Source organism: Myzus persicae, unplaced genomic scaffold, assembly GCF_001856785.1.
Source record: "Myzus persicae strain clone G006 unplaced genomic scaffold, MPER_G0061.0, whole genome shotgun sequence".
NCBI classification, from domain to species: Eukaryota; Metazoa; Arthropoda; class Insecta; order Hemiptera; family Aphididae; genus Myzus; species Myzus persicae.
Window position 1 is genome coordinate 379,763 of NW_019102171.1, and position 15,296 is coordinate 395,058.

The window sequence follows — 15,296 nt, forward strand, 5'->3', positions numbered from 1 at the left end:
TAGCAGAAAACATGTGGTATGTACTTTTTATTTATCAGTAGATTTATTTAATATTGTTAAATGATCAGAGTTTGTATTGCCCCCTACTTTTCAATTTAATTGTATTGTAACTACTTGTATAACGCTATTCCGGCCATCAATAAAACTATGATAAAAATTATGAAATTGATCAGGTATGAAATTTATTTTATTTTTTAATTAAAATTTTTTTTTTGTAATATTTAAATATTTTCACCGATTATCAGGTACGATGACCTGTAGGCACTATAGAGACTGTGTGTGTGAGAGAGAGAAAGAAAGGTAGTGAGATGGAAAAAAGGGGGAAATAGAGAGAGAGAGAAAGAGAGAAAGACTGAGTGAGAAAAACTGGGTGGGGAGAGAGAAGGAAGAGCGAGTGAGACTTGTAGGGAGGGTGAATAAGAAGTGTGGAGGTAGAATAGTTATGTTAACAATGTCGAATACTTAGGAAAGGTTCTTGAATTGCAAAGGCCACTAGACCTGCAATCAGCTGAAAAACTACCTAGTGATTGGTTGAAAACCTTTATTTGTGGGATAGAATAAAAAGATAGGGAAAGGATGTCAGAGCACAGATTGTTTGCTCTCAGTATCCCACGCACAACAAAGCAAATAATGTATCAGAACCAACCTATATATTTAATAATGGTTGGTTCTGCTATACAACATTTGTTTTGTTGCGCGTGGGACATAAAGAGCAACAAATAGTGCGTAGACACTAGACATCCTCTCAATAGTGTCATCAAGTTGAACAAAAAATTATGAAAAGACGTATTTCTATGTCAAACCATGGTTTTTTAATCATTAAAAATTCGCAAAAAATAAAAATTGAAATTAAGTTTAAAAGTAATAGACAATAAAGAATATTTTAATGTGAAGTTTAAAATAATAAAATTAATTTTTAAAAAAAGGAAAAAATGCATATCAGTAGTCAAATCACATACCAATGCTCCGCCTTTGTTGCAAAACATACAAAAACGCATATGTATGCTTTTTGAACCGCTGCGTTTCGTCTGTTACTGCATTTTAACATGAATGGACCTGCGTAATCCACTCCACAGTTTTCAAAGCACCTACTTGAACGGTCGGCTCGGAGCGTGGGCAGATTACCCATAACAAGCAACACATTTTTTGGCTGCGCTTTGAAACATGTTACGCACTGATCCACCGTTTGCCAACCTACCACCTACGCGCACAAATCCGTTGGCGTCTATAAATGGGTTTAACTTATTTATTTTGCTTTTTACTGACACATTACGATTATTTTTTAACTCTTCAATTTCTATTGAGAAATGTGCTCGTTGTATAAGTTTTATAACAATTTTGGTCTCCGTTGAGATCTCGTTTGCATTCAGTGGCCCGATTATTCGAGAGGTATTGTTCCGTTTCGATAATGCATTATTTTTGTACCGTAATAAATACGAAACAACGTGTAGTAATTTGGTCAGCGACGAATATCTATATTAATATCTAACGACACGTCTTTTTATGAGGTGCATACAACGATTAGTGCAGTATTTTTCTCACTCTGAACATTTCCAACGTGTTCCGTTTTTCTTTTGTAAGGGTTTTTATATACCTAGTTTTTAGTTGTTTTTATTTTTTTTATTTTTTTTTATTTTTTTTTTATACACTTAAACGTTTTACTCACCAGCCATGACGGACCATACCACCGCACTGTTATCTTTTAGCTCGCTAGGCGTACACCCTCGTGACAACACGTCAGCTGGATTGTCGTTCGACGTCACATGCCATCACTCCATGCGATCGGTCAACGTATGTATTTCGCCCACACGATTCGCAACAAACGTCTTCCACCTGCTCGAACCTGCAGATATACAATCTAATGTTAGACTTGAGAGCCGGAACTTTTTCGATCGGCGCTCGGACTCTGTTTTGATACAGCATAACTGAGGACGGGAAATAGATATTAAAGCGCCTTCGACTTAAATTATTTAATTGAGCAAAGTGACTTAGAGACACGGAGATAATTTTCGTTCAAGGGTCAAGTGCAGTGGAGGGGGGGAGAGAGATCGAATTGAGCATTAGTAATTGCAGATAATTATGATTTTCTGATACAACGATTAGTAAAAATGCGTGATTACCGATTGATTCGAGTATTTGACAATCGTCGCAGTCAATTGTTATGGCTTATTATCGCATAACACTCAGATTATATCATTTAAAAAAAAATACATGAGTTTAGTGGTAGCCGGTAGATACACTAGTAAACTAATGATAGTGAATACTCTGTTTTTCTCGAACAGGGTCATGTGCCTAAACTGACGAAATTTCGTCTTCTCGTGCCGTCTGAACATCAACCCGCAGACAAATATACGAGTTACACACCGCAGCCAGCTGCATAATAATGTAGTACATCATATTTACAAGATTGTGTACCCTTATCGGTATAATATACTGTTATGATTGTTCTCCAATTATCCGTCTTCGTCTGCCATCTATATGTATACACATATCGTACCTTGAAAATAATGTCTTGGCAACATTCCTAATATTTTGCTGGCCGATACAAAATCAACAAAACATCGTTACGATAGATTTGACTAGTATAAATAGTTTTTGTAACTAGAAAATTATTTTGACATATCGATCACTACCCAATAGCTACGCTACCTAGAAGCATCTACGTGCGCATCTTTCACATCTTTCACATTCCAGTATTGATTGTCATATCGTCGTACGCTTTTAAGACATATAGTGTAATATGTCATCCTTATCTTCTAACAACGAATCCGTTATGGTGCAGTCAACGGAAGCCGAAGAGATGATGAGAATATTTGAAGAATTGAGATCGATAACGTTGGTGTTTAGTGACGAATCCTAGCTCCACATACACACGTGTTACTCGGATCCAACCGTGACCCCAACAAAATATGCTGTTGGCCATATAGTGCACGGTTTATAGAATCGCTAAAAATTACGATTATTTTAGCCAGTTATTAGCAGTGGAAGGGGAGAAAGTTTATCATCCAGATAATGCTCAAAGAATTTCAATATAAAATTATTTCAATACGTTATATTCAGTTGCTTCAAATCTAGACATCTTCCTAGAATTTCTACAAAACATATAAAGCTTAAATATAATTAATAAAAAGATGTTGCTTTAAGAAAGACATTTCATCTGAATGTGTGGTCTCCAATTGTTCAAATGCGTCTTACAAGTGTGAAACATATTAAATTTTAGTTAAGCAGTTATCATTCATCTTCGTTGATTCCAAATAATAATTATTAATTATAATTAATTCCAAATAATCACTCTAATATTGAAACTTTCATTGCTAAATGAGATCTGCTCACATTGATGAGCACTTGTAACAAGAAGCCAACACAAGCTAATAAAATATTAATACTAACTAGTTACTTCTTAAATGTACATCCAATCATACTTTCAAGTAGATGAACAAATAAAAGTCATTATCGCCTTTCGCATATGTTGTATGCTTCAAGTTGTTTCAAGTTGTAAAAATTAAAAATAAAAAAAGTTCAACTTGATAAGCGGACACAAAAATAGAAAACCAAATAAGGATCTTTTTATTCTAAGGGTCTCACTTAACCCTCTGTTAGTCGCTCGCCAAACGGGGGTGATTAAACTAGCACCCCCCACACTGACCAACTCGCGCGACTATGCTGTTAAGACAGAGGGTTAAAATAAGTCATAAAGAGGTTAGTACGCCTATGGGCTATGGAGAGTTGAAGCTGTGGTGATGATAGTAAGCTAGTGGTAGTATGCTATCATCCCTGGTAGAGTGCATTACAATGATCTTTTCCTACTAACTACCAAGGTATTCGATATTGTATAAGCATAACAATAAAAGAAAATATTTAAATATTACTAAGATAAATTAGAACCTAATTAAGCATCATAATTTGTATACACAGTTTTAAAGCCAGCCGGCTAGCGTTATACCAGTACTTATAATTAATAACTTAAATACAGTCAACAATAATTAGAGATTTATCTATCACAGAAATGAGGAGTTATAGTGAGATTTTCTGTAATTATTTATTTATTAGATTTTATTTAAATATGGTTTAGTGTATTAAAATAATATTGTTTTTGAATTCCCAATAAGTTTTCTTCTCACTTCATTCCACATTGAACTTAATCTATTTTTTCTAAGACCAAAACCAAAATATAAATATAATTAAATTATAATTTTTTGTATACTTCCTAAAAATGTATACTATAGTTGAAGTTTGAAACACAATATCATTTTAATTCAAACATTAAACTATTAAGGTCAAAAATAACTTTAACGTAAAAGAGCACTTGGGCATCTTTTATTTTCATTTTTTGTATCCACAATAACTTTCATTCAATGAACACATTATTTTATTGTCATGAGATAAAGCCGATAGAACTCTGATCATATTTTTTCACATTTTTTTCATTTTTTTTTTTTGATTCTTAAAACTCATTTGCCTGCGGGCGCCCATGCCCCCTTCCCATTTTTATTTTTAAAATTGTTTCTATTTCATATTTTTTTTTTTTTTTGATTCTTAAAAAACATTGGCCTGCGGGCGCCCATGCCCACTTCCCAGTTTAATTTTTAAAATTTATTCTATCTGCTATTTTCATATATTTTTTTTATTTTGATTCTAAAAATTCATTTGCCTGCAGGCGCCCCCATTCTCCCCTTCCCATTTTTATTTTTAAAATTGATTCCATCTCATTTTTTCATTTTTGTTTTTATTTGGATTCTTATAATTCTTTTGTCTGGGGTTGCCAATGCTCCACTTCAATTTTTTTTTCTATAATTTAACTCAAGTTCAATTGTTTAAAAACATGTTTTTGAATCTTGATAAAAGGTTTGTGCCTACTAAATATTTAATGTTTCATAATCGTATTATTGTAAATAAAGCTATGAGTTTAGGAATACTGATATTGTAGACTGCAGTCTTTAATATTTATTTTTAATGCACATTTTTTCATAAATTTTTTTTTTTGATTCTTAAAACACATTTACCTGCCTGCGCCGATGCCTCTTTCCCATTTTTATTTTTAAAATTGATTCTATTTCATATTTTTTTTTTTTTGATTCTTAACATTCATTTGCCTGCGGGCACTCATGCTCCCCTTCAAATTTTTTTTTCCACAATTTAAATCTAGTTCAATAATTTAAAAACATGTTTTTGAATTTTGATAAATAGTTAAAGTGCACTATAAATATTCATTGTTTCACCATCGAATTATTGTAAATGAACCCATGAGTTTAGGAATACTGATATTGTAGACTGCAGTCTTTAATATTTATTTGTAATGCACATTTTTTCATAAATTTTTTTTTTTTTGATTCTTAAAACTCATTTGCCTGCGGGCGCCCATGCCCCCCTTCCCATTTTTATATTGATTCTATAATATTTTTTCATATTTTTTTTTTTTTTTGATTCTTAAAACACATTTACCTGCTTGCGCCGATGCCTCCTTATTCCCATTTTTATTTTTAAAATTGATTCTTTTTCATATTTTTTTTTATTTTGATTCTTAACATTCATTTGCCTGCGGGCACTCATGCTCCCCTAGTCCCCTTCAAATTTTTTTTTCCACAATTTAACTCTAGTTCAATAATTTAAAAACATGTTTTTGAATTTTGATAAATAGTTAAAGTGCACTATAAATATTCATTGTTAAACCATCGAATTATTGTAAATGAACCCATGAGTTTAGGAATACTGATATTGTAGACTGCAGTCTTCAATATTTATTTGTAATGCACATTTTTTCAAACATTTTTTTTTTTGATTCCTAAAACTCATTTGCCTGCGGGCGCCCATGCCCCCCTTCCCATTTTTATTTTTTAAATTGATTCTATAATATTTTTTCATATTTTTTTTTTTTTTTTGATTCTTAACATTCATTTGCCTAGGGGCACTCATGCTCCCCTTCAAATTTTTTTTTTCACAATTTAACTCTAGTTCAATAATTTAAAAACATGTTTTTGAATTTTGATATATAGTTATAGTGCACCATAAATATTCATTGTTTCACAATCGAATTATTGTAAATGAACCCATGAGTTTAGGAATACTGATATTGTAGATTGCAGTCTTTAATATTTATTTTTAATGCACATTTTTTCTTAAATTTTTTTTTTTGATTCTTAAAACTCATTTGTCTGCGGGCGCCCATGCCCCCCTTCCCATTTTTATTTTTAAATTTCATTTCTATTAATTTTAATTATTTTTTTTGCTTTTGATTCTTTAAATCAATTTGCCTGCGGGCGCCCATGCCTCCCTTCACATTTTTTTTTCTATATTTAAACTCCATTTCAATTATTTAAAAACATATTTCAAATTTTGATAACCAGGTGGTGCCATATAAATATTTATTCGTTTCTTTCCTAATCTACTATTTTCATGTTTGTGTGAAATAAAATATATGCTAATGCCACAAGGTCCTCTGTCCCACTAGTTTTAATAAATAAAAAATATTGTTCAGATGCGACTGCTAGTGCCATCTAGATGGTTATTGTTCGACTTCAATCGGTGCGATAATATTCAAACAGATGTCGCAGATGGTAGGTCAATGGAACATATTGATTATAAAATACTTAAAACTATTCTTCTATCTCTTTTACTGATACTTTAGTTTGGTCGACGATTCAACAGCTTTTCCAAAATGTTTCTCGTTGATGTCCTTATTTTGACTCATTTTGAGAATTATTAAATATCTAAATTCATTAAGAGATGCACCAATTTTAAATGAAAAATGAAGATACATAACTACATAAGTAATGTTTCAGTTGTCGTAACACTTTTTTCGACACATGTATGAATATAAGACAATGGTCAAATTCCACTTAAATCAAATTTAATGGCATATCTTGAAAATATACAAAATGATCTTAAAATATTGAAGTAATACAATTGAAATTTATCAAAATAAAAATAGAATTATTTGATGAACTTACAGTATCATATTAGAAATTACGTAAAACAAAATGAGAAAAATTCAATCCTATAGTACTTTATTAAAAGTATATCGCATATGAGAGTTTAATAATTGATATTTTGATTTCTGAGTGGTGCGATTATTGATGTATAGATGTGTGTTTTTTGTTTTTTTAGGTGGGGGGGGGGGGTTAGTGTTAAGCTTCGATTTTTTACTTCAATAACTTTCTGGTGGGAATGTCAATCTAGTTGGTAAACTGAGTGACCAAAATTGAAAATTGAAAATAGTTTTCACAATCATTGAGAAAAATCAAAGGTAAAGGATAATACATACGGGTTGCGGGGCCCCCATCAACAAAACAATTCTTCAAAATAATAAAAATATATTCAAAACATTTAAACTATTTTAATTAAATTCTACATTAAAAATGTATTATTTTTGACTTTAAAACTTATATAAAAATAAAACTAAATATAAGATTTTTTTTTGCTTCTTTTGTAGCAAAGTCTTCTGTCTTATCAAACCTTAAATTTTGTAGAACTACATCATTTCTTGTAGAAAAAAATCGTTAATTTCGACAGATTATCTTGTGTTTGTGAAAATTTATTTTTATTATTAATTATAGTCAAAATAAATATTCTCGAGTCTCAAATAGGGGAAGGGGAGTTAAGGGGTATTAGCACTTCCAATTTTATTGACCCTCGCCTTAGTAACACCATCAAATCATTGTTTGTGTTAATGTAACGATAATACTCCTTGCTAAAAAAAGAGAACAGTTTATCATCAGACAACAGGCTATTATAGAGTTTAATGAATAAAACAATGTTACCTTACAGTTGACATTTTGTCAAGTTCAAATCTATTTATTGAACATTATTTATTATGATCCAATATTTTTCTAGTACCTACTAAATCTGGCCGTCGCGGTCGGCTACATTATTTAATTATTATCACGTTTAGCGGCTACTCGAGGCTACGACAATAGTATCAAGGAGTATTTACTGATATAAACATTCCTGTGCCCACTTCTAATTCTGACAAAAACCTAATATTACGATTAATGAATCATTTGTCAGTAGGTGCTCACTTATGAGTTTCAAGTTACATTACATGTGCCATATGGCTTATACTAAAGTTTATTTGTCATATATTTTGAATAAAATAGAAGAAAGATGTTTTCAATTTTTAATAAATTAAAATTTAATAACTGTAATTTCAGTACAACTTCTATTAAGTATACGTTAGTTATAATTTATACTTCACACTTAATTTAGTTTTCTAACATCAATTGTTTTGAATAACAATTTGACATTTAGAACAGCAAAGTGAGTAAGATGTGAATGACAGCAGTTTCATTTCCAGTCGATTTAGGAGATTTGAATACCGGACATAAGCAGCCTGTGCAACAAGTTAGTGAAGACAGTAGACACTTTCAAAGAGAAAGGCTTTCAAAAATCGAAAAAAGTATTATATCTTATGTATTATAGTTTTATTATACTTAATATTACTTTTTTAACTATATTATAAATTATAATTATTATTAATTATAAAATAGTAATGAAGACTGTATCAATTTCAGGTGGCACTCACACTGCCAATTAGTTCTGCCACATATTGTGAACTATCGTTGTCGGTGGGTCGTCAGTCGATTTTTGGGATAGTGAATATTTTTTTGAATTATATAGAGTCCAAGAAATTTATGTTAGGTACCTTTTTATTAAAAGTACATTTTAATTACATTAATTATATTTTTGTTCATATTAATTATAAACCTGTTAAATACAAAATACATAATAAAAATATAAACATATTCATGTAAACATAATACAAAATTTGTTTTTAACTGCTTTTTGAAAAGTGAAACTATGTCACAGATTTTTAGAGGTAAATTTGGGTCGCGGTAATAAAAAGATTGAGAACCACTATAACTACAGAATTACTTGCGCGTATTTACATAGGTACATACATTTTTAATTTTTTATACATGAATTTGTAAAATGTGTTATGTTCTGTAATTCAATTGTTTTTTTTTTTTTTTGTAAAAATATAGTTATACTCATTGTAAGTAATACATTAATCTAGAGATATGACTGTCTATAATAACAAAAAATAATTATTGAAAAAATGAACCGTCGCCTGGCAGATGTGAAACCTCGAATTTTTTTTTAAGAAAATGTATCCTTTATTAAAGACGCATTAGATGTCTCACGCTTTGAATCCATTCCGAGTATGCACACGTCGTGATCGAAACGCTTGTATTACACGCATGCGCGTGTAGAGAGCGTCGTCATATCGTCAAATAGTTTCACCCACAGCATTAGATATTTAACATCCGAAAATTGATGTTTTAAACATTCCTGAGTTTCCACCCCAGCCTTCTCAGAAATTACCAGGGTCGTTCACTGGAATTTCAAGGAGTGCCAACCCTGACAGACACCTATTAGATACTGAGGTACACCATTTAAGCGATGAGAAAAGAATAGAATTGTATATGATCATTTTATATAGGTATAGAATATTTATGTGACCCCCACCCCCTCATGACTTTTTTCAATATTTATAACCATATGACGAGTATTTGTAGTTGATATTTTTATAAAGAAAATCATTTGAATAATAATATTTTTTTTTTATATAATAATAATATGAATTCACAATTTTTGAATCCAAAATTATTTTATTCTGAGTATAAAAACAATAAGGAAGAGTTGGGAGGCCTGTATGGCTGCAGGGGTAACACTGTTTTAGTATGAAGGCCAAATGTTATGTTTGTGTAGGGTTGATATTGCCACCGTGTAAATCGTCACCCTCCACGTCACAATAGAACTTGATTTTTAATACCAACGTAAATATTTAAAAATACAAATTTATGAAAATTATTTAACTTGGATATAATAAAAATCTTAAAATGTAACAAAAATTATATGTGGGTTTGTTAGGATGGTTTTCTGCAAGCAGATGAAAACCATAAAAAAAATTGTTTGTTCCATAAGACAAAACTTCAGACCCTCTCGCCTTGAAGTATAGTTAGTCCTTTATTATTTAGAATTATTGTGTTGGCAACACTGTAATGGCCGGGTCTGATGTTGGCAGGAACTCGCCCTGCAGATGCAAAGACGCTCAGACACAATGGAGGCTGCAAAGGGAATCATCGTATTTCAGTAGGTTAATAAACGATTGTTGATTGAACAATTTTAATTTGTATCAACTTAATGATTTAATGTCAGTGCTTCTTTTCTATTATTCTTATTAATATCCTACTTTTGAAAAGAACAACATGATGCAACAAATAGCGGTAACTATATTCAACATATTATAATTATTGAGTCATGAGAATTTTGTATTTGATATATCACGATATTCTTTTTTCATTAGCTTTTACGAAATTGTCAACATTATCTAAAAATGTACTCATTGTTTTGAAATTAAAAAATTATAATTATAATAAAATTATTATATTTATTATATAAAATTTAACCTAAACAATAAAAATTGAATACAAAATTAATCATGAATTATCAAACGTTATTTAAAATGTAATATTATAATTGTTTATAATTATGTATATTTTTGATTAAGTAAATACTTATACCTTCATCTAATACAAGTATTAACTACTTGCCTTTATAGTATTTATATATTTGTAGTTATTTCACCAATGTAATATACATCTATGTTTAATATATGTAAAAATAAATATAAGCCGTGTTCAATAAACTACATGTATCGATGTATATAGGCATATAGCTAAACAGTTAGTATATAGGTAGGGTAGTCCGCATCTGCGCAACAGACCCACCCTCGATCAAAGACGCCATCGGTAGGCTTACGGCGCCCCCGCGTCATTTTCAAGAAGTACGGGGTTGCTATTGCGGAGATGAGGAATACTCTGCGTTCAATAAATATGACTGTCCTTCTAGGAAATTATTCATTGCTTTTTATACAATTGAACCAATTGCCTTTTTCTTGTTGATTCATTTAAGTTTTCATTTTTAAAATAATTTTGACATGAGTATAGTTGCATAACTTTAATAACCAGGAATAAAAGTTACTTATTGATTCTATCACACAGTATCAAATGAGAGCCGCCATCTTTTTACTGAAAATTATTAAGCGGATCATTTTTTGGGGGGGTAGTAAAGGAACGGTCCTCAAATGTTTCGACAACGCCATTCTCCCACCCATTAGAAGTACAAGTAGAGGAAAAACGCTCCTAGTGACAAATAACGTGACTAATGCCTAATATTGAATATGATTTTATAACACTTGTATAGATGGCGCTCTTACCCTTATTTTACCCCACAGCGGCTTTCGAAACATATGATGGTCACTGATAAGGTAACCGATACCACTCCAGTATATCTTAGTCTACTGTTTTATACGTCTATACTCCCTGCGATGCTCCTTATTAACCCGACAACACCGTAATATCGCCGGCTATTTATCGACCGTGGTTGATGCCACGCTCATTATTGTTTATTTATGTATTTTTCTCTTTTCATAAAATTTCTTTACGTTCAAATCATGAAGTTTAAAACATAAAATAAAATGACAATTGATTCTGTTCTACTCGTTGGTTGTGGCAACATATTTTAATCTTATTAACATAATTTGATCAAGGTATAGTAGTGCACAGTACAAAATATAATATAAGCTGAAGCTTTATTGTATATTTATTATTTTATAGTGGATGTTATCACCACTGTTCGACTGTCAAATTATTATAGGTATTTTATTAATGTAAAATACTTACACAAAAATCATTACAGTCTCCTAAATCAAATCTTATTAATTAAAAAAACATACGAAACAGGCAAGCCTGCTATAGTTGTAGGTCTCTGCTGTCACAACAACAAGCGTAAATCGGAGACAGTATACCAGATTCTGCTAGTTTGATGTGATAGATACTGGCACACATAGTGGGACTGCGAGGAAACTCACAAGGATGTAGCCAGAAAAATATTTTGTGTGTAGGGGAGGGGGTAGGGTATAAATATGTTGTATTATGTAATAAAATATGAAATTATAAAAATATTATTTAAATTAAGAACATGGCATTTTTTTAAAATTTCGGTAGGTTACTACGTACATTATCTTGTATTTCTACATTAATTATAATCTATTATATTTTAGTATACAGTTAAAATATATATATATATATATTAATTTAAAAAATATGTATATATATAAATAACGTACTACAATACTACTCTACTAATTTTATTTTCCTTGACTTATTTGAAAATCTTTTGATAACTTCTCTAAATTCTGTTTACGCACTTGTTAATTACTACATGGCATTTTACATTTTAATTATTATATACCTATTCATAGTTCATACTATGTTTATGTATGTGTACAGTGTAATTAAAAATCACTGTTATTTTACTAATTTAATGTATTGTGTTTGTTTCCAGTGCATTTATAAACATAACCTGAGAATACCTATCAGTCGAAATGATAAATAGTGACTCTCAAAATTCAAACTAAACCCACGTTATTATAGCTATGACAGACTATAATGACAAATATTTTGTCAATTTATGGAATGGAAACATTCAATAAGGATAATTCCATTAGGTTAATCGACAGTCATTGGTTAAAATGCATCTGTCCAAGCGCCACTTCGTTCTACGTATGAAGAATTTTGTATGGCATTATGATGTTTGGCCAAATCTGAAACTATAGAGTAACTTCTATCATTATCAAGTTAGTATAAATATGTTATTTTCGTCTTAAAAGCGATCAAAATTTAAGCTTTAAACATCACAAAACATTTAATATAAAGCTGGTCTATAGTGTTTCAATTTACATTATTAATTAATGGTAGCTTATATGTGGACTTGAAAATAGCCATGTCATATCATTAGGCAGGACACCGCACAAAATATGAATGTTCGACTGTGTTTGACGTGTTATGTTATAAAAATTATTATAATCGCACAATGATTTAATTAAAAAATAACATTTTGTTTATTTTTATTTTTCATTTTATGTGCATTTATATGTGCATTTATTTTATGTGCATTTTTATGTGCATTTTTTGTGTTGATAATAAGAAATAAGTGATAACCTTGAAAAGAGAATTTTGATTTAGTGTTAATGGAGTATATTTTAATATTTATACTATATAGGGACATACTACATGAGTGTTTTTTCCATAATTGGCTCTATGATTTATGCTGTATGACATTTAATTATTAACCCGTTGAGTGTCGAATTAATTTTTGCCAGTGGCTCTTCCTAGACCACATAAATTTCTTTTTTTATTTTATATTCATGAACACAATAATATAATGTTTAAAAATCAAAATAAAACATTTGGTCTAATATTTCCAAAGTTATTGCACATTTAGGTTTTAACATTCATAAACTGTTTCTGAACTTGTTGCTAATACAATTGTTAATATAAAAAATTTATAAACAAAGCATTTGGTTGTCACTGAATAAACGTAAAAATTTATTGATTCATAATGTCTTTGATATATATCCGATATTTTTTTTCTGAGTTCTTTGGATTTGTCTTTAAATTTTGCAATCGGTTGTCACTGTAGTATTTATAACATTAGTTGTTGAATTTTTAAAAGCACAAACGCATATATTATAAAACTAGTCTTATTACCCAAAGATTGTACGTCTCTGAGCAACAGTGACCTTTCGGTATCATCTCCCTTGTGCCTTGTCTCCCATAAATCACTTATTCCTTTTGATTGTAAATTATTATAGTTTTTATATTTATTTATTCTCTTTGTTTTTCGTCTTCTCTGTGTGACAAATTGTTGTCCAGCCTTTTGCCTTACATTATTATGTTAGTTTGGTTAATTGGGTTTGTTAACTCCCCACGGTCAATGTCCGTTTTTTCTACTTTTTACTTCCTTTTCGTATGCTCGTTTTCGGCAGATCTTATATTAGCATTGTTACTATTTTTCATATATACTATAAATGTTATGTTAATTTTTGTTTTTTCGTATTTTCGTCGCAATTGCGGCACGGTAGACTGTTGTTTATCTTTTGTCTTGTGCAAGAATTAATTGGGCACTAAAATTTGGTTGGATGGTGGAAATTAGTACTTTTCATGTCCTACCTTAATGAAAACCAACGGGAGATACAACTCAGGTTAGGGTATAGCACTAACTTATGATTTTTACCCTGGACGCACTAATAATGTAGAAGTATAACTGAAATGAGTACTTTCCAAGCTCAAACCTATATTAAACATTCCGAAAATTAATAAACTTTAATTTTATATTTATCTTGTTTAAGGGCACAAAAATGTATTCGAAAGAAAAATTGAAGTCGCCTTCACCATCGAAACAAGAAATGACTACAACCTATGTTATTGACATCAACAGTGATATTGGATCCTATTTATTAATATTTTAAAATGGTAATAGCTTCACTTCTTAATAATTTATTTGAGGTAGATGAATATGATTTAAAAATTGTAAGATATGAAATTTAAGTTAAAATTTTGACGAAATTGGGTGATCAAATGAAAAATAATGGTTCAACATAAAAAATTGTTGTTTTAAAAAAATGTTTACTGTGGAAACATGAAACATTTTATAATAATTCTGAAAACATAAAGAATAATTTTAAGCTATTCATTATAAGAGTTTTTGAAATGTTTGAGTAAGAAATTGAAATTGAAATAATGAAAATATGTTAAAGGTTCCCAAAAATATGTTCTTAAATCAAATCAAAATTGAAGTCACGATTTATTTGTATTAGTATTTTATAATGACATATTATATAATGTATAATAATGTATAATGTATGTTCGTGGAATTATGAGTTTTAATACACATAAAGCGTAGGAATTTTGGTTTGTTATTATGTTGAAGTGTTTGAAAATGAACTGATAAATCTACTATTAAGAGCTTTACAATGATATGGAGAGGCACTGATAGTTGAATTGGACATAGCGAAGTGTACAAAAATAGAGTTGGTAGCAAAAATGTTAAAAAGAAGATGGATATCATATTATACTAAAGGTATCAGTAGAAATAAAACTGTTGATATTGTTATGGACGGCACATGTGTTGATAGACATACCTGTCATTAAAAAAATATACATTTTACAACAGACCATAAATATTCCATCACAATTACATGACACGAAGACAATGGATATTAAGTTTCCAATAACGTTCCTATAAGAAGGTACAAAATATATTCCGCAATGTTGAGAGTAGCATTTCTACAGACGTCAACCAAATGAACAATCAATGTTTTTGTTACCTAGGTAATTAAATTTTTGTCAAAACTCACACTAGTGCACGAAGTTATTTTTACGACAATCGTCGGGAACACAAAAACCTTCTAACTATTTTGTTGTAAAAATTCATACAATTTGAAGTTAAAGTTT

At 30.1% G+C, this 15,296-nt stretch overlaps 2 long non-coding RNA genes across 2 annotated transcripts; both read left to right on the forward strand.

The window, feature by feature from the left end:
- The first annotated feature begins 8,015 nt into the window (after positions 1 to 8,015).
- On the forward strand, positions 8,016 to 8,713 carry LOC111031457. The gene is made up of 3 exons (XR_002604208.1): positions 8,016 to 8,168; positions 8,245 to 8,392; positions 8,508 to 8,713. It is a non-coding gene; the product is annotated as an uncharacterized LOC111031457 (long non-coding RNA).
- Positions 8,714 to 9,896: 1,183 nt separating this feature from the next.
- LOC111031456 lies at positions 9,897 to 14,347 on the forward strand. Its single transcript, XR_002604207.1, has 3 exons — positions 9,897 to 10,223; positions 12,346 to 12,637; positions 14,192 to 14,347. It is a non-coding gene; the product is annotated as an uncharacterized LOC111031456 (long non-coding RNA).
- Positions 14,348 to 15,296: the final 949 nt, after the last annotated feature.